Source organism: Quercus lobata, chromosome 5 (assembly GCF_001633185.2).
Source record: "Quercus lobata isolate SW786 chromosome 5, ValleyOak3.0 Primary Assembly, whole genome shotgun sequence".
NCBI classification, from domain to species: domain Eukaryota; kingdom Viridiplantae; phylum Streptophyta; class Magnoliopsida; order Fagales; family Fagaceae; genus Quercus; species Quercus lobata.
In genome coordinates, this window is record NC_044908.1 from 10,232,293 (window position 1) to 10,245,386 (window position 13,094).

General features: G+C 32.4%; 2 pseudogenes; both read left to right on the top strand.

The window, feature by feature from the left end:
* The first annotated feature begins 447 nt into the window (after window positions 1–447).
* Window positions 448–2,198, top strand: LOC115989917 (annotated as a pseudogene).
* Window positions 2,199–5,410: 3,212 nt separating this feature from the next.
* LOC115989918 overlaps window positions 5,411–13,094 on the top strand; it is a 35,745-nt pseudogene continuing 28,061 nt past the window's right edge.

Genomic DNA, 13,094 nt, shown 5'->3' on the forward strand with positions numbered 1-13,094 from the left:
ATATCCAATCATGTTTTCATGATTTAGACTATATTACCACTCCCATAGTCCCATGCAATACAGAACTAAAAAAAAAAGGATACATTCTAAGCAATACAGCTCTTAAAGGATGATACTGCAAGTTTAAGCCCTTTGCTACAAACCCTAACTGGGCCACCATGGTACAGCTTTTACATTAAATTCTTAGCCTCAGTTTACTCAGTGGTACTTACACTTCCAAATTACCCATTTCTTTCTTTCACTGTTTTTTTTCTTTCTTGGGTGTAAAGTAATTGTAACCTCTCCTAGCTAGGGCTTAATCTAGCTAGTGGTGCCTTTCTTTATTATTTCCTCTCTCTCTCTCATTTTTTTCATTTATTTAAACTTATTCCCCAATTCTTATTTATCATCTATCACTGGCTGCACTAACACTGCTTTTAGAGCATTATACTGCTTTTAGAGAGAAAGATGGGACATCACCGGTGCTGTGACAAGAAGAAGGTGAAGAGAGGACTGTGGTCAGCGGAGGAAGATGAGACACTCATCAACTACATTTCAAACTATGGCCATGGTTGCTGGAGCTCTGTCCCAAAATTTGCTGGTAATATTATCACTGCTCTGTCGTCTCTCATAATTGCCCTAGCTTTATAGCTTTCATGGATTCCTAGTATTGTTTCTCAAATTTTCTTTCTTATTGTTTGTTTTGTTTTGTTTTGTTTTGTTTTGTTTTGTTTTTTTTTTTTTTTTTTTTTTTTTTTTTCGGTTTCGTTGTATGGCTTCTACGAAGCAGGCCTGCAGAGATGTGGAAAGAGCTGTAGACTAAGATGGATAAATTATCTCAGACCTGACGTAAAACGTGGGTGCTTCTCTCCAGAAGAAGCGGCCCTCATCACTGAACTTCAGGGCATTCTAGGAAACAAGTACCATCTTATTTTTCTTTTCCAAAAATATTTAAACTATTACCAATTTTATTTTATTGGGTCATGCTAACGAGTGCCCTTAGGGCACTCATTAATAATCCATTTAGGAAAGTTTTGATACCACTTTTATGAGAAATGGAAAAAGCTGTCAAAATATTAATTACTTTTTTTTTTCATTTCCCATAAAAACTTTCTTTAAATGGATCATCAATGAGTGCCTTAAGGGCACTCGTTAACATTACCCTTATTTTATATATATTTATAAACTTTACAAACTGACATGATAATAAATATCATTAATGATATGTCAACAACCTAATAAATAAATTATTGTAAATTTTTTATATTTTATTTAATATAACTCCAGCTCGTAAATCTATCTAGTAAATTTAATAAGATCCTTTTTTTTTTTTTTAATCATTATTATTCTTATCATCACCCTCATGCATCATGAATATCATTTATTTTTTTCATGCAAGAGGGAACTTTTTTCTTATTTGGACAGGTGGGCTCAGATAGCCAAGCAACTACCAGGAAGAACAGATAATGAGGTCAAGAATTTTTGGAATTCAAGCATAAGGAAGAAGGTAATTTCTTATGATGTTCCTGCAATAGCCACCTTTCCTGATGTGCACTTTAATGGTAACTCTGAGGAAGGTCTTTTCTCTCTAAATGCAAACCCTAATTGGATCCTGAACTCTCAGCAAGACCAATTATACCTTCCCACTCCAACCCCAAATTTGCAAGGCTTTGATCATGGTGATCTTAAATTAGAGCAAACCAATTATGGTGCCAATTTGGTTCAATTTCCACCCCCAGTGGCACCACCATCTTCTTCCTCCTATGATCCACTCTGGTCATTAGGATATCAGCCTCATGAAAATTTTGATCCTAATCAAGAACATCAAAATTTCAGCAGTAGTGGAGCAACACAACATTATATTGGCCCAAGTATCGCAACACCAAATTATGATGAGGATCCATTAACAGTGGCCATGATTCCAAATCCTTGTGAGATTATTAATGGTAATTTTTGTGGCATGTCTTACTCATGTGCTTCACTAGAATTTGACCCACTTGCTAGACTCCCATATTTTCCAGTTGGTTGTAATTATCCTTATGATCCACACGTGCCCAACAATCATATGGAGTACATGGATGCTATCATGTCATCATCGTTATCATCAGCGTCAACATTGTCAGCATTATCAAGCGGCCAATTTGCCACAAACCCTAATCTTCCTTCAAGCTGGGACACTTAGACAGGGTACTCTTTTGGAGTTAGGTTCTATTTATTAATTGACAGGCCTATAATTGATACAATGCATTTATTTCTTGTTATGTGCATGCACAAGACATAAGTGAAACTTCTTTGGGAAATCTTAATGTTTCTAGTTAAAGTGAGTATCGCTGGTTGAAGTTCAAAAAATATGTGTAGGTATGTTATTCAAGTTTGTCAACTTTCCTTCTCACCAAAAAAAAAAAAAAAAAAAAAAAAAAAGAAAAAAAGAAGGAAAATATTGTCAACTTAATTAATATATTGTATGAGTTCCTACTCCTTGGTGCCTAACAAAGTTCAAATTACTACTCTATATTTGTATCAGTTCTTCTATGGATACACAATTTGTACATTTGTTAATATGTGATTGGATCACATCATTTACACACAAGTACATCATTGGCATTTAGTGAAAAGTAATTTAATCACCACTTGTCATGTGTTCAAGTTGTGAACACGTGTGGTCCTAGAATTTTTATATTTGTACACTCCCTGAGAATACTAAATTGAGGATAGCCCCATCCTAATCAACAGAACACTAAGGACCCTCTCCAAAGGTTGAGGAAGATGGGGAAGCATCTCATCTAAAAGCAGAAGTTCATTGAGATACCAAGAATGGAAACATGCAAGCTAAGCAACAATCATCTCCTCATTTAATGCACTTTACCAACTAGGCAGGCCATATTTATTAAGAAATGACTCATCAGAACAGTACTCTATACCCGTTTTCCCATTCATCCATGCCTCAAAAGAAGAGAAGAAAGAGATAGGACAAGTATCTCCCCCTTTAATCCTACGCCTTACAGGTGGATGATGAAGGAGGGAGCTCCATCCCAACAAATAAGAACCTCATTCTAAGATTAAGGGATCCGAAATTTTTAATAAAAAGCGTGAAGTGTAAGAGTGAACAAGATTGAAAAGTTATAATTAACAGACATATCCTTGGTGTTCTCGATGATGCAATTGTGAAAGAGGATTAGATTAGTTCAGTTGTCTACTTTGTCCATTGTCTCTACCCTTTTTTAGGTCTTTTACTTGTCTAAGCCCTTAACGCATATTTACTAAATTAATTGCGACTGCCATTATATATATATATATATATATATATATATATATATAATTTATTTATTTAGTTCAAAGTTATAATCAACCTCATGTGATTACTTAAAAGTAATGATGTTAAAACGAATGAGAAACTACCCTAAAGAAAACATTTGTATATTCACAACCTTCTTGTTTAGAAAGACTTCACTTAAATTTAACCAGGCCGAAATAGTTTCCAATTAATTAAGTAGGCTATGTTCGATATGGTCATATTTTACGTCAGAAACCACCTTAAAGATGTTGACAAATATTTTGTTTCAGCATCTTGGAAATTTGACAAAACCCTAGCACAAATCCATATAATAATTGTCTTATAAAGTGATCTTGATGATGTCAATTTAAATCAACTTCAACTATAGTTAGACAAGGCAAAGACATAGAGCTTTCCCTTTAGCAGCTCACATTGTTGAAAATGAGTAACTTTAATTAGAAGCATATATTCACTTATCAAGAGCAGCCAATCAAGAGTAGACAAGAACAATTATTTTATTTGGGTTGTGTTGATTTCACACAGATGATTACGTGAAGTTTTACACAGCTTAGTTTTACACAAATGTATTACCCATTTTGTTTTATTACCATAGCTAACTTTTATTTTATTTTATTTTTATTTTTTTGTTGAGAACTATTACCATAGCTAGCTGAACATTCAAGAGAAGGTGAAGGCACTTTTTTCAATGTTGCTTTTCAAATAATATGCACCCTCCCGTTCCACATAAAGTTCGCTCTTTATAATATTTTCTCTCCCTTGTGACAATGACACCCCTTCATCACCTTTAGTGAAGTGCTTTGTCGGTAACGCTTTGTGAAACATGTTTACAATGTCCCTTAAGCATTTAGATTAATTCTTGCAAAAAAATTGTGTCTATTTTTTTTTTAATCACTTTTCGAAACACTCATATATAATTATCTAATATCTATTCTAAATTTTATTTTAATAAAATATTATTATTTCTTAATTTTTAAAAATTATTTACGTAGGGATGTGGTACTTAAAACTCAAATAAGCATTAGGATTTAGACCTTAAAAATTATTTACGTAAGGATGTGGCACTTAAAACTCTAGTAAGCATTAGGACTTAGACCAAAACCAGCCCAGAATGTGCCTTTTCGAGAAATGGAGCCCAACTACGGAAAAACATACCTTGGAACAAGGGTAAAAGATAAAAAAAAGCGATTATGTAAAGCACCCTTAAGATCCCGAACCCCGAGAATTGACCAAACAGGGCCCACCACCCTCGATCCAAACATGAATGGACCACTTGAACCATCTTAGATAAATACCTGTAGACAAAATTCCAAATGCATCCCACTGAGGTATGCACATTATCTGAGGACGCCTGAACTATCAAATGCATCCCACCAAGGTACGTATATCAATCGAGGAAGCTCTCCGAATTACCCTGATAAATCCATTGTGGTACACATAGCGTCTGAGGAAGCCCTTTGGATCTTCCTGTTAAATCCACAATGATCCACCTAACACAATATCTTTTAATGCAACTGATAACTTATCAGAATAACACAAGAAGCCCTAAAAGTCTTTGTTCATCATGACCTCAAGAAAAGAAGAGCTTGATGGGACAGAAGGCTGCCTAACCAAACCAAGATAGCACCTACTATGACCCATGCTAGAGAAGAAAATAAGGAGAATCAGGCACAAGATGAGGATGAAGAAGGAGGAGGAGGAGGAAGAGTATAAAAAGAAAAAGAAGACAAATGAAAGGAGGGAGTGAAATATAGAGTGAGAATTGTAACAGAGAAAAATCATATGAATAAGAACTTTTTTACATACTTTTGTGAGAGTGAGATAGTTTCTAGATTCTTATACCCCCCCCCCCCCGGGCCCCACACACACATATATAGTTTTTTGATAGGCAAAATTTACCATATTTGAATAATATATTAGGACCTTATATTCCGAAAAAGAAAAAAATTCCACCCTTTTCCTTCAGCCATTGAGAAAAAAAAGAGTCCATGCACAATTTTGGACGATAATTTTGTTGTTCTTTATTTCAACCTAAAAAATTGGGTTGAATGAGCACTTTTGTTTTTTTTTTTTTGTTTTGGTTTGCGCTCACTTTGAGTTGGACTTAAAAGATGCTCTTTTGCCTATGAAGCAGTAAATATGCAGGGAGTTAGTGTGTTTTTCAGAGTTGCTTGTAGTGCAGCCAGATCAAAAGGTGGGACAATGTTTGAAGCAATGGTGGATGCTGCCATCAGAGCAAAGCACCATGGATTTCAGTATATTTTGTTTTTGGGTGATGATAGGAGGGTTGTCCAAGCCTTTAGGAAGAAAAGATCAACTGATTGGTTAGACAATACTAGATTAGCTGATCTTAATAACTTTACTCAATCTGGGCTCTTTTGTAACATGCCTTTTGAGCCCCACATTATAGTCAAACATGTCTGGTCTATAGCAAAGATAGCAACTCAGGTGCCTTTGAACTATTGCTAGTACAAACCAGCACTTGAATAACTTTTGTGTATATCTCCCTTTTTAATGGTATAAAAAAAAATTCTAGGGAAAAAAATGCAAATTAAGCTTCTATCATCTCATATCAAAGTCTACCCTATATTGCCATCATCATCAATATCACTTTCATCTTCAATTATCATTCTCCATATAATGATTACATGCCTAATGTACTTGTAATACTTCTAAGTCAACCAGTTTTAGAGTAGCAAAATAATAGACCTTAAATGTTTGGTAGAAGTGCTACGTTGTTCCATTAATTCTATCATCACATTTATGTGATCACTGATATGTAGTATATGTATATATAGAATCTTTCATTACAATCATCATTATTATCGATTCTTGGTTTTTGTTGTCATACAATTCTGTCACCCTCAACAAGAGTGTAGCACTGGGGAAACTTGGAAAGCATATACATACGGAAAAAATTGGCCTTTGCCCCTTTTTAAAAAAAACAATCCAACATTTTTTCCCTTTCCCAAACTAATTAGAGAAATGCCCCATTTTTGAAACTTGACTTTTTTAAAATCGAGTTAAGCCCTATAGTGGCATTTTAAAGAGTTTATAGTGACATTTTAATGAGCCTATAGTGGCGTTTTATAACTCGAGCTCCATGAACTTGAGTTATAGGTAAAAAAAAAAAAGGAATAGCTTGCATTGAACTCGAGTTCATGAAGATCGAGTTACAAAACGCCACTACAGGTCCTTAAAACGTCACTATAGGCTTCTTAAAACGCAACTATAGGCTACTAGAAATTTTTTTTTTTTTAAACTCGATTTTGAGAAAGTCGAGTTTCAAAAGAAGAACATTTTCCTAATTAGTTTGGGAAAGGAGGTAAAATGCTAGATTGTTTTTTTAAAAAGGACAAAGGCCAATTTTGTCCATATACATACATATATTATCATTTACATCAAGCAAGTTATCATGATTAAGAAAAGAGTTCATTATTAATTTCACCTTTGTTGTTCTTCATCGATCTAAATCTAAGTTTGCATATTAATTTAGCAAGAACTCTGGCCCTAATTTTCCTTCTTTGGTACATTTGTATTTTTAAATCTTTAGTTATGGAACTCAAATATATGACTATGGTGACTGATCATCATCTAAATCATGGACATTCATCATCATCATATACAAGATAGTGATCCTTTAAAATTTAGAAAGTAATGATCATCATATTTTAAGAGTAATATCATTATACACAATATAATAATCCTTTAAAATTTTAAGAGTAATGATCATCATTTTCAAGATAATAACCCTCTAAAGTTTTAAAAGTAATATTTATATTATATAACTGTTAAAACCATAATCGTGAAATCGAAGGATTCAATTTTGTGACCTCAACATCATTTAAATAAACATTGACCAGTAATAATTTGGATACCAATTTAAATTATTAACCATGTCATAAAATAGTGAGAAATGTTATATATGGTTATAACATTTTCTTAGTGGCAAGTTGTTATTAGTGTTTACCTATTACTAGTGAGCAAAAAAATAATTTTAACGAGGTTCAAATTAAAACCAATAATAACTTATCACATAAAGTTTATTATAAAATTGTTGTAAGAATATTGTAACACTTAACACTTCTCTAAAATAATTCATTCCACAGTGGATTAATAAGGTTTTAAGAAACTCTATAATATAGAATTATCCTAAAAACTTAAAAAAATATTAATCCACCATTTCACATTTGTCAACATACTCATTCACTGCTGCTGATTTTTGCCAATCACATCTATCAATCGAATTACAAAATCAAGCAGCAGTGGATGAGCATTACCAAAAGTAATTATTAATTACTTAAGTTAAAATGAAAGTACTTAAATGGAAAAAGTTATTACTTATTACCTTCTCCAACATAACTATTTTTGACTAAGACTTGCATCTTTTTAGGATGGCCCTACAATACATGTACTTGATTCGAATTCCTTGGCAGATTTGTTGATACACATTAGCAATTACCAAAAGAAGTACTCTAACTATGGAGGTAGAAATAATCAGTTAAAAAACTTGTTTCTGGAGAGGCAGCAATAGTTGGTTAAACCAATACTTCATAGATAGAATGGGAATTGTGAATTATCCTAAATATAGAGAGGAAAGTACTTTTTCTCAAAAAAAAAAATATATATATATATATATATATATATAGTAAATTATTAGAATAATCTTAAATCAACAATAAAATTTTAAAAAATTTTGATAATAATTTTAAATTGGAGTATTTTTTTATAATTTTTGAATTAAACTTTCACAATAGAAATTATAGTAAATGATTGAATTAATTTAAAAATAAATAATGACATTTCATTTAAATTTCTTTAAAATTTTAATATTTCAATTTCAATGATGTTAAAACGCATGAGAAACCACCCTAAAGATAACATTTGTTTATTCACAACCTTCTTGTTTAGAAAGACTTCACTTAAATTTAATTGGACCGAAATAGTCCTAAATGCTATGTTAATGTGGCTCAATAGAAACGTAGCAACAATAAATGTTACGCTTAAAATTTTAGATATTACGAGTTTGAGATCTTATATATATAAAATAAATTTGGATTTAGAATATGTGCTCTCAACCCAAACCTATATTTTCCCATTATGTAAGTGCAAAAAAATGGACCGAAGTGGATAGAATATGATCGAATAACCAAATAGGACCGAATATGACTAAAGTGGACTGAATAGAACCGAAGTGAACTAAATAGGAACAAATTTGACCGAATAGGACCAAAGTGGACTAAATAGGAACAAAGTTGACTGAATATGACCAAATGGACTAAGGTGGACAGAAAGGACCAATGTGGACCGAATAGGACTGAATGGAGTAAACAGGACCAAGGTAGACTGAATAGGAACAAATAGAACCTAAATGGACAGAATGGACTGACTAGGACTGGAGTGGACTAAATAGGAACAAAGTGGACCTAATAGGAGCAATGTGGACTAAATAGGACCAAAGGGGACGAAACAGGACCGAATAAGACCGAAGTGAATCGAATGGAATTGAATGAACCTAATACAGCCAAAGTTGACCAAAAAGGACTAAAGTGGACAGAATGGATAGAAGTGGACCGAATAGGACCAATGTGGACCAAATAGGATTGAATGGACCTGATAGGATGAAAGTAGATCAAACAAGACCAAAGTGGACAAAATAAAACCACAGTGGACCAAATAGGACTGAAGTGGACCAAATAAAGGTGGGTGTTTTAAATCATATACCACTATTCATGATCAAATTTTGAAGGGAAAGTGAAGTGGCGTACAAATGGGGAGAGAATCTAGGTAAACACTATCATGGGGGAAGAGAGTGAAGGAAGAGAGGCTTGAAAGTTGAATGGGAATAGTGTTAGAATAGAAGCCTTGCTACATTAGGGTTTGTGGATAGCTTTGGAGAGATAGTCACTTACTTAGGGTTGGGGTTTTTTTCCCATTATTTTAAAGAAAGAAAAAAGAAAAAAAAAAGCTGACGTAAAAATTTGTATTTAAAATAAATTTGTATCACTGGCAGTAAAAAATAATTATATGAGATTCAATCATATAACTTCTTGATATTAAAAACATATGTTTTTCTCCAAGGGGGAGTTTGACCATGTCCATTTGAAAAATATATAATACCAAATGTAAAAGTCATTTGATTCCATACTAGGAAAAAAATGAAAGCAATTTTAATGGTTAAGTTTGTAGCATATAATTCTTTATGTTGGAGAGAAATTAATAATTTTTTTTTCTTAATAAATATTTTGCAGGATGAGCATGAGAAAATTAATCCTAATGATTCATAGCTATACATAATTCTATAAAATAGATATAAATTATGCAAGGACATATATAATAGGTATCTTTATTAGGACTTACAATGTCCCAAATGTGTACCTTAATGAGAAGGTCTTCGGTGGTGACTATGGATACTCCAAATTCAACACCAATGGAGATATATGCATAGGCTAGAATCTCCTATCCGTGAAGCGCAAGAGAAAAAACAAAGCATAAATCAACACCAATAAAAAGAAAAAAAAGAGAAAAAAAAAAAAAAAAAAAAAAAAAAAAAAAAAAAAAAAAAAAAAAGTCCTCCAACCCCTGTTTTATAATTCTCCGTTCTTTCCCTTAGGTTAGAGTTGGACTTCTCTTAGGTTATACTTCCTTTTAAAATAGGATAGATCAAAATAAAAAAATAATGATGATGTGAAAAATTATGAGAGTTACAAAATTTATGTGTCAAGATATTATAAGGTTAACAAATATTCAAACACTTCAGTTTTATATTATATCTAAATAATAATAGGAAAAAAAAAAAAAAAAAACCGCTGAAACCAAAAACCAAGGTTGTTTGTGAAGAATAGTACTATTTGAAAGACGTGATGGTATTTTGTGCAACAGTTATATATAACATCTCTCATATATGAGGTGGAGCACACATTTGCATGATCCACTTTCGTGTAAGATGGATATTGCATATAACCATTACACAAAATAATAAATCCTAAAAAAAGAAGCAAATAAGCCCTTTCCTGCTTTCCATGCGTGGACTAGAGCAAATGATAACGGGCTCTTATTCAAATAGCATGTCTTCCTCTACAATTTGCAAATACGTTCTTGATGCTTGATATAGAGGGTTCAGGAAGACGAGATGAGAGACTTTATGTTTTGGGCCACATATCGATTGTCATTGGGCTAATGCGACAACAAATTAATACAAATGAAATGTCACCAACCAAGTACTGAACTCTTGGCTAATTGGGTCTACCTTGCATGTAAAGCTTGAATTACTGTCCTACTGCACCGCCAACAATAGAAAATTACCATAAATTTTACATGTTTTAGCAAAGTTCATATCCAATTACATTCTACCCCCCATTTGTTCAAGTTCTATTCTTCAGTCCAAACTCAAGACTTACACCAGTCACTCGAATTCTAAATTCGAACAAAAATCACGCCACACTCTTAGTGTAACACTTCCTACTCCATCTACACCATTCATGTATATCATGTCTTTGCTCTTTTTTTTTTTCTTTTTTTTTTTGGGTTCATTTTAAACCTAAGTTACTTTTTAAAGAAGAAAAAAAGAAATAACAAATTATAATTAATGAAGTATAAAGTGAAACATTTGAGATATAATTTTTATTCGATTAGAACACTGGATGCTTCCGTTCATTTAATGTCATTGCTAGTTTTAATAAACCAACAAAGTAATGAAATTGGTGAATAGGAAAACACAAACACACTAAAAATGCTTTTTTTTTTTTGGGATAAATCACTTTGAAAAAATCCATATGTGATTAATTATAAATGGGAAAAGTTAAGGAATGCAATAAGGACATTGGTTTAGAAAATATTTTCAGAAACCTTTTAAGGAGAAATAAAAAATTGACTGATTTTTTAAACAAATTTTTATATTTGTCATAATAGTAAGATCATAACATTCTTAAAATGACCCATTAATAAATACCCCATGGGCACCCATTAACTGGCCCCAGTAGAAATTAGCAAGGTTTTCAGACCCGGCCCGTTCATTAAACCTTAAAAGGGAAAGGCTCAAGGTTTTTAAGGTCGAACCGGGGTCGAACTGTGATGACGTCATAATTAATTTAACAATTAATTAAAGCCTAAATATAGATATTAAATTTATAAAACTAGCAAAATTGACTAATATATCTATATATGTGAGGGAAATTTAATGATTTTCAAGCATATATTTAATAATTAAATAAGAAAGTTAATAAAATAAAATAATAACCATGAAAACATTAAAATTTATGATTAATTTTTGAAGTAAAGTTCAATATCTTTGAAAAATTTTAATTATAATTTTTTTTTTATTCCTTGTAAGAGATGGATAATTTAATTAAATAGAAAAAAATTGTGTTAAGTTGTTTTTATAAAAAAAAAAAAAAAAATTTATAAGGGCTTGGACCGCACGGTTCTTGCCACTGGTTTGTGCGGTCCAACCCCAGTTTTAGGGGTTCACGGAATTGCCACATATGCTCGGTTCTTTATGCTTAAAAAACCGGTTTTCATCCCGGTTCCCGATTTTCACAGTTTGACCTCCTGGTCCGGTCCGGTTTTGAGAACTATGGAAATTAGACCAAAGAACCTATCCATTACAACTACAAGCAACTCCACAATTTTTGTACTTAAAAAACAATTCTTGTAGAATATCATAACTGCAGACACATGAAAATTATATATATTAGAACTCCAAATGTAACTAAATCATGCTGGATTGAGGAAGCTTTATTGTTCTCCAGGAAATGCATCAGAGATCCAATCTTTTGAATGTTCGTCTCAACAATATGTGGTGAAAGAGAAAGAGGAGTTTGTTGGGCCAACAGAAAATAAATTCTTAAATTGTAAAGATTGGCCCAAACTTAAGTAAAGCCCAAAACACTATATCATAAGAAAAACACTCCAATAATCTATATATCTATATAAAACCGAAACCTCTACTAGCACCACAATTTTCCACGTCAGCATTATTAAAAAAAAAAAATTACAAAAATTCTGATTTTATATTCTACCGCATTAGTATTTTTTATTCTTTCAATTTTATATTCGACTGACGCAGATTCTCAAAAAATATATATATTCAACTGACACTTAAAAAGAAGAATTCATACCCTACGGTCCAGACTTATTATGGAACTCATTCTCTTCTCTTTGACTCCGTCTCCACTCCCTAATCTTACCAATTCACTAGATCTCTGTCTTCTATTTCCCATGCTCTCCATCGACAAATACAAACAGTCTGCAGCTGAAGCCAGTCTCCGAGTAGAGCAAAATATGAATCCCACCATCAAAATCAAAGAATCTGCAACTGAGGCCAGCTTTCTCTGAAAAGCAAATTCCAAACCCGAGGTAAGTATTCTGATTCGCTTTCAATTGAAAACCTATCTACCTGTTATTATTTTCTATATATTGTTCTCTCTCTCCACTTCAATTGGTCTCCCTCCATCTTGCGGTTCACCCCGTTATCTGTATTTTTTATCCAAGCGTATGCAATTTTTTTCAAGGACAAGCCGAGCACTTTCATTCTGATGTTTTCTCTATTGCCTACTTTTGCTTCCCTTTTGCTTATGTCTTTTGTGCGAATCTATAAAGCAAGAATAGTTTATGACGAAAAGCACTTGAGTGCTTTACCTGCAGTTGTGGCAGTATTTTTTTATTTTTTATTTTTTATTTATCTAGATTATTATGTAGTTAAATATGATTGTGATTTTTTGAAAGAACTGTTTTTTTATTTTTATTTTTTATTTTTTTTAGTTCCTCTCTATTTTTCTTTATAGAAACAGTCCAATGAATAGTGAGACTAACATGTTCTTCC